Raw genomic sequence first — 7101 nt, 5'->3', positions numbered from 1 at the left:
CCTTTGTCTGTATGGTGCATGCATACTAGGTCACTTCACAGGACTCTGACTCTTTGTGACCCTATGGACTATATATAGCCCACCGAGCTCCGTTGTCCATGGTCACTGACCAACGAAGCCCTTTTCTACTCCTCTCATCCCCTCTACCTTCATATTCAGTTCAGTCCAGTCACTCAGTCGTGTCCGACTCTTTGCGACACCATGAATCACAGCACGCCAGGCCTCCCTGTCCATCACCAACTCTTGGAGTTTACCCAAACTCATGTCCATCGAGTCGGTGATGCCATCCTGACATCTCATCCTCTGTCATCCCCTTCTCCTCCTGCCCCCAATCCCTCCCAGCATCAAAGTCTTTTCCAATGAGTCAACTCTTCACATGAGGTGGCCAAAGTATTGGAGTTTCAGCTTTAGCATCAGTCCTTCCAATGAACACCCAGGACTGATCTCCTTTAGGATGGACTGGTTGGATCTCCTTGCAGTCCAAGGGACTCTCAAGAGTCTTCTCCAACATCACAGTTCAAAACCATCAATTCTTTGGGGCTCAGCCTTCTTCACAGTCCAACTCTCACATCCATACATGACCACTGGAAAACCCATAGCCTTGACTAGACAGACCTTTGTTGGCAAAGTAATGTCTCTGCTTTTGAATATGCTATCTAGGTTTGTCATTACTTTTCTTCCAAGGAGTAAGCATCTTTTAATTTCATGGCTGCAATCACCTTCATATTCACAGGGTTCCAAATTTGGATCAGGGTTCTCTTCCTTTGAGAAATGTCCCTAGGTTAAATACTCAGCTTCTATGATCTGAGAGTCGCCTATGCAGGTTTCTACTATAGCACTGTTTTTTAGTTTCCCAGGACTCTAGTTTTGCAAAGCCATTCACTAAGCTGCTGTTGAATGTCAATCAGCTATGTTGCTTGTTGTTGTTGTTGTTCAGTTACTAATTTGTTTCCGACTCTTTGTGACACTATGGGCTATAGCCCACCAGGCTCCTCTGTCCATGGGATTTCCCAGGCAAGAGTACTGGAGTGGATTGCTGTTTCCTTCTCCAGGGGATCTTCCCGGACCAGGGATCAAACCTGTGTCTCCTGGATTGGCAGGTGGATTCTTTATCACTGAGCCATGTGGGAAGCCCATGTTTCTTGTAGAAGAGGAAAATAATTTTTTATCTACCCTTCTGAGTTCTTGGCTGAGACCCCTACAGTAAGAGAAAGATTAACAGGAGAAAAATGAATAGAAATTTATTAATTGAAATTATTTATTAATTTAATACTTAAATTATGGTTTAATGTATAATAAATCATTATTAAATAATAATTTATCATTTAAGTGGTGCCTTCTCCAGGTGGATAAGGTCTAAAGTTGTCTCTGAGGATTAATCTTGTCCTTCCAGGTAAAGAGGGGAGAAGGGACCCTACTTTTAGGCTAATTGAGAAAGGAGACCAAGCAATCTTTGTATCTATTTCTTCTCAGTTGCCTTTAGTTCAAAACAGTCTTTACTCCAGAGTGGCATATTTTGGGGCACCAGGATACAATGTCAGGTACTAAAGGGATAAATGTGAACAAAGAAACCAGAGTCTCTGCTCTCAAGAATTGATTGTCAAGGGTAAGAATCTGGCAGTTTGTAAAAGTAGTACTACTAATTCTAATATTAATGTAATACTAATAATGAAGAAAAAAAAATGTCTACTATCTTTTACTGAGAACATGTGCCAGGCACTATGCTTACTCTTTTTCTTGCATTATCATTCCTGAATGGAAGACTTGTGTATTTGATTTAACAGTTACAAATCTTGCCACTTTCCTCATTCATGGTGATGTTTAGTTGCATTTGTTGAGTCTTCAATATCAACAACCAGGCTGATTTGAGGAAAAGCATGAAGTCAGGAAGTCCATCCATGGAGAGAAGGCATCAGAATCACTTCAGTAATGAACTCCTTTGAAATCCTGCATGCTCAAAGACTCCCACTTCTTGCTTTCTTCTTTCCCCCTAGTTCTTGCGCTTCCACTTTTGGTTACATGAACTTATTGTCTTTGCATGTATTAGAGTCTTCTATTCTCTTTTCTTTTCATCATCAGGCCCTGAAATCTTGATACCATGAATTTCTCTTTGGCTCTGACATATTGCTCTGAGAGCTCTTTTCTTTCTTTCCCTAGAGATAATGTTTACACAGTTTATTGTACTCTCTTGGATTCTGTCACTAAACCCACAGAATAATGCATGCTCTCCAAGATTTACAAGTGCCATACCTCACCTAGAAAACCTAAAACCAAACGAAGCACTTTTCACTTACATAACAGACTCTTTGTTGTTCAGTCACTCCTTCATGTCCTCCTCTTTGTAACCGCATGGACTGCAGCATGCCAGGGTTCCCTGTCCTTCACTATCTCCCAGAGCCCATTCAAACTCATGTCCACTGAGTTGGTGATGCCATCCAACCATTTCATCTTCTGTAGTTCCTTCTCCTGCCTTCTGACTTTAGTACTGAAATTATCTTTCTAACGAGAATCAATTATGCTTTATTTGGGATTAACACGATACACATCTTTTTCTTCCATCAATGTTTGATGGTCCTTTACCCCTTTTCAACTTCTAATTTAATAATCTCTCTGTTTTCACTTTGGCAAAAAATCCATTTTAAGAACTTGTCAGGCAAGTATCTGGAAATACATACACTATTTGCTTTATCTCATGCTTGGGTTTGCAAATAATAAGAAAGGCATTTTAATATTTTATATTTAAATGTGTACATTGTCTTGGCATGCCTCTCTCTGTCTCCTACTTTGGATAAAAAGAAGAGCGTTGACATTCTTCCAATTTAAATTTACCCTTGTAGATGATTTATCTCCCAAGTATCCTTAGTCAAGAGTTGTGGAAGCTTTATTCTGTCTTGTAACTCTGTTCTATACATTTTCAAACTAGGGGAAAAAAATCTCCAAATTGGATTGCCTACTATAACAAATTGCTCTAGTAGCTCAGTGAGTTTTGTCTTTAAGTATTTCCCACAAAGGTTTCGATTTAGGTGGTGCAGTGGTAAAGAATCCACCTGCCAATGCAGGAGATGCAGGAGAGATGAGTTCAATTCTTGGGTCAGGAAGATCCCTGGAGGAGGAACTGGCAACCTGCTCCAGTATTCTTGCCTAGGAAATTTCATGAACAGAGGAACCTGGGGCGGGGGGATGATGGGGCGGCAGCACTGCTACAGTTCGTGGAGTAGCAAGGAGTCAGACATGACTGAGCACACACACACTTCGAGTTTTATATTAAAGATCCTGATATGGTTTTCCACTTTGCTGTCTGACTGACTAAATATATTTAAGCTGCAAGCTGCTTTTAAAATAACCTCTTGCTTAAGTCTGAAGCCTTTTTCCTTCTTTCACAGTAGCCTAATTTGCTGACTTAATTTCCCATGATTTGTTTTCATAAACAAGCTACCACCTAAAGGTCAACAGTGAGAATCTATTATCCTGAAACTGAGCACATGATCGTTATTTAATGTGCCGTTTTTTCTCTGATTCAGGTATGATATGAACCTAGCTTGAAGACAGGATACAAGAATATTTTGTTTTACCATGTGAAACAAATATGTTTGCTAAGAACTTGGAGCCTGAATGCTTTTACTCCCAGAGCATCTCCATTCCACAAGTTCTCTCCAGACAAAAACAATAGGGCACAAAAAGAGTTTCTGCTGATAATTGGCATTTTAAAATAAAAAATTAAGTGTTGGTAGACTGATGCTAAAGCTGAAACTCCAGTACTTGGCCACCTCATGAGGAGTTGACTCATTGGAGAAGACCCTGATGCTGGGAGGGATTGGGTGCAGGAGGAGAAGGGGATGACAGAGGATGAGATGGCTGGATGGCATCTCCGACTCGATGGACATGAGTATGAGTTTGAGTTTGAATAAACTCCAGGAGTTGGTGATGGACAGGAAGGCCTGGCATGCTGCAATTCATGGGCTTGCAAAGAGCTGGACATGACTGAGCGACTGAACTGAACTGAACTGAGAGATGCCAAATGGATCTTCATTTGGCCTGTTTGTCTGTAGAATAAGGCAGATAGTATTGAGGTCAGGCTTCGCTTCACTATTGTCCAGTTTTGCTGGAGCTCTGATCCAGAGGGAACATTGCTGAGAATTAAACGGTTGTCCATTTTCAGAGACTGTTGATTACTTTGCTGCTCTGTTAGGGACTTCCAATTCCACTGCCAGGTAGAAGAAGGCACGCTCCAAGTCAATGGGCCCTACCTTAAGGCCAGCATGGTTCCCTCAACAAACCATTCAACAGATAAGCGCTAATATGCCTTTAGGTCACTATCGCTCTTCGAGTTAAGCTGAACGCAAGAAACCTGGGATTGTAGGACCTTGTGTTACTAGACCAGGAAAATATATGTTATTCAATTTTGATAAAAACAGATATTCTTATGATCAATGGAAATTCAAAGGCTCTTTAACATATGAGAAATTAGAGTTGTATAGATAAAGGTATCATGTTTCAAACTGTGTTTTCTTTGGTTTGCTTCTCACTCAGAAGATCAGTAGATTGGAATGAGATTAAAATGATTTACAACTGGACTGAATTCCTCTCAAGTAAACCTTACTACCATCTATTGTTTCTCACAATAAGCTCTGCCCTTTGGCATCTGTGACTTTTTTCTCCCACACTTTCATCAGCCTGAGTTATTCCTGTGAACGTGAATGTGAAAGTCACTCAGTCGTATCCGATTCTTTGTGACCCAATGGATATACAGTCCATGGAATTCTCCAGGCCAGGATACTGGAGTGAGTAGCCTTTCCCTTCTCCAGGGGATCTTCCCAACCCAGGGATCGAACACAGGTCTCCTGCATTGCAGGCAGATTCTTTCCCAGCTGAGCCTATATTCATAACTTTTCTTCTTTCTCTCAGCTACTGTCCTTGAAACTTCTTTTGTTTCTGCATTCCTTTAACATTTATAACAGGACATAAGCATCCAAGGTAGAACTTATTTGGATCCTTTTCCAGACCTTAGAATAAGGTATTGAATGCAGTAATGATTGAATTAATAGCAATAATAGCTGATGCTGCAAAAGTGCTATTCTAATAAGCATTTTTGTCTTTTTTCATGCATTTAATCCCCATACTAATCCACTGAATAGTTACTATTACTATTCCCATTTTACAGAGGAGAACAGCGAGGCACAGAAAATGTAAGTGTCCCCAGGTCCATGTTGCTCCCCAGATGCCTCAGGGGTAAAGAATCCACCTGCCAATGCAGGAGACACAAGAGACAGGGTTCAATTCCTGAGTCAGGAAGATCCCCAGGAGGAGGAAATGGCAACCTACTCCAGTATTCTTGCCTTGAAAATTCTATGGACAGAGGAGCCTGGTGGGCTACAGTCTATTGGGTCACAAAGAGTTAGACATGACTAACTGGGAACATACCATACCAGATCCATGCAGACTAGAAAGTGGTAAAGCTGGGATTTGAAGCCAGCTAATCTCAGTCAGAGTTCTTGCTTACAACCACATCAAGCTAGCAATTGAGTAGTGAATGGTGCCTTTCCTACAGAAAGTTAGTCAATAAATATTAGTTCTCATCCCATTTTCTTTCTCTTTCTGAACTTTTAAAAGCAGTGTCTTTGTTCAACTAATTCAAACAATAAATATTGGGTGCCTCCTATATACCAAGCACTTTTCTTCATTCTAGGGATAATGTGATGACTAAGGCAGACATGAATATCACTCATCAGATCACATTTGTAATATTTTTATTCTCATAAATGACACTTGTGGGATGATATGTATCTCTCTCCATGTATTTTATTAACAGCCCAGATAATGCAAGCAGAAAACAAGCTGTGTGAAAAAACGGGCAAATTATTTAAGTTACCTGATTCTTAATTTCTACATAACTAATTGGAGGGTAATAGTGCCTTCCTCTTAGGGCTGTGGAGAGTGTTAATGAGTTAATTCATGTAAAGCATTTATAGCCATCCTGTCTTCAAGATGCTCAAGATACCGCACAATTGCACTCATCTCACATGCTAGTAAAGTAATGCTCAAAATTCTCCAAGCCAGGCTTCAGCAGTACGTGAACCATGAACTTCCAGATGTTCAAGCTGGCTTTAGAAAAGGCAGAAGAACCAGAGATCACATTGCCAATATCTTCCCGATCATGGAAAAAGCAAGAGAGTTCCAGAAAAACATCTATTTCTGCTTTATTGACTATGCCAAAACCTTTGACTGTGTGGATCACAATAAACTGTGGAAAATTCTTCAAGAGATGGGAATATCAGACCACTTAACCTGCCTCTTGAGAAACCTGTATGCAGGTCAGGAAGCAACAGTTAGAACTGGACATGGAACAACAGACTGGTTCCAAATGGGAAAAGGAGTACGTCAAGGCTGTATATTGTCACCTTGCTTATTTAACTTCTATGCAGAGTACATCATGAGAAACGCTGGGCTGGAGGAAGCACAAGCTGGAATCAAAATTGCTGGGGGAAATATCAATAACCTCAGATATGTAGATGACACCATATTCATGGCAGAAAGTCAAGAAGAGCTAAAGAATCTCTTGATGAAAGTGAAAGAGGAGAGTGGAAAAGCTGGCTTAAAGTTCAACATTCAGAAAACTAAGGTCATGGCATCTGTTCCTATAACTTCATGGCAGATAGATGGGGAAACAGTGGAAATGGTGGCTGACTTTGTTTTTCTGGGCTCCAAAATCACTGCAGATGGCAACTGCAGCCATGAAATTAAAAGACGCTTGCTCCTTGGAAGGAAAGTTAATACCAACCTAGACAGCATATTAAAAAGCAGAGATATTACTTTGCCAACAGAGGTCTGTCTAGTCAAGGCTATGGTTTTTCCAGTGGTCATGTATGGATGTGAGAGTTGGACTATAAAGAAAGCTGAGCACTGAAGAATTGATGCTTTCGAACTGTGGTGTTAGAGAAGACTGTTGAGAGTCCCTTGGACTGCAAGGAAATCCAACCAGTCCATCCTAAATGAGATCAGTCCTGGGTGTTCATTGGAAGGACTGATGTTGCAGCTGAAACTCCAATACTTTGGCCACCTGATGCGAAGAGCTGACTCATTGGAAAAGATCCTGATGTAGGA

Source organism: Budorcas taxicolor, chromosome 5, assembly GCF_023091745.1.
Source record: "Budorcas taxicolor isolate Tak-1 chromosome 5, Takin1.1, whole genome shotgun sequence".
Taxonomy (NCBI): Eukaryota; Metazoa; Chordata; class Mammalia; order Artiodactyla; family Bovidae; genus Budorcas; species Budorcas taxicolor.
The sequence above is the reverse complement of the archived record's forward strand: the minus strand, read 5'-3'. Positions refer to the sequence as shown.